Source organism: Miscanthus floridulus, chromosome 18, assembly GCF_019320115.1.
Source record: "Miscanthus floridulus cultivar M001 chromosome 18, ASM1932011v1, whole genome shotgun sequence".
Classification (NCBI taxonomy): Eukaryota; Viridiplantae; Streptophyta; class Magnoliopsida; order Poales; family Poaceae; genus Miscanthus; species Miscanthus floridulus.
The window spans coordinates 46,460,544-46,461,488 of NC_089597.1; positions in this window are offsets into that span (position 1 = coordinate 46,460,544).

Below are 945 nucleotides of genomic sequence, written 5' to 3' on the forward strand. Positions count from 1 at the left end.
ACCTCCTTCATGGTGTTGTGGAATATGTCCAAGAAAGCTTCATTATGGCTTGATATGGCATCATGAATAGATTTGTTTATAGCTTCCATGAAGAAACACCTATCTTCAGCTTCATCTACATCTGTCTGCCCATGCAATAGAACTCTTGGTAGTGAATATTTCTGAACAATTATATTGTCACGTGTTTTGGTGTAGGACAACAAACACCTATTCTGAAATTCTTCTATAGCTTTGCTGATGACACCTTTATCTCCATCAGGTAAGTCTTCGTAATGTACCATAAGGATGTCGTTGTTGTTGTAAACCGCCATGACGATTGTGGGGTCCCACCGGGCATGCCAGAACGTATGTCGGCATGAAATTTTGTCCCATGCCGAGGGCACATGAGCAAGCCGGAAGGGTCTGCTCGATGGAGCTGTAGATCCGCCTGGCTTCAACATAGGGATGGTCGATCCTATGTACTCTTCCCGAGACATGTTAGTCAATTTGACCCTGTAATTGACAAGGAGAGAAAGCTAATCAGTAATTTAAGGCAGAACATGCTGGTGTTGCTAGACAGTCCCGAATGTGCGACTCTGAGAGCCAATGTGGAAGGAGATCGACTAAATAACTAATTCCATCATACTCATACGAATAAATCAGTTAAAGCTCAAGGGGTTGTGTAAGAAAAATTGGTTATCATTTAGGATGAATATCGTTATTTAGACAAATATTAGTCAATGGCAAGAAGATGTCAACAATAATCTAACATTATCATTCCGGATGAACATGTTAGATCTTATCTATCGTTATGACCAGTGAGGCATGATGCAGAATCATGCAGGCCATAGAAACAACGATAAATTTGATGACCCTAACTTATTACTAATATCAATGGGGCATGAGACAAAATCATGTAGGTCGTAATACAATAATAAGATCATGGGGCTAACACATCTTTCAACC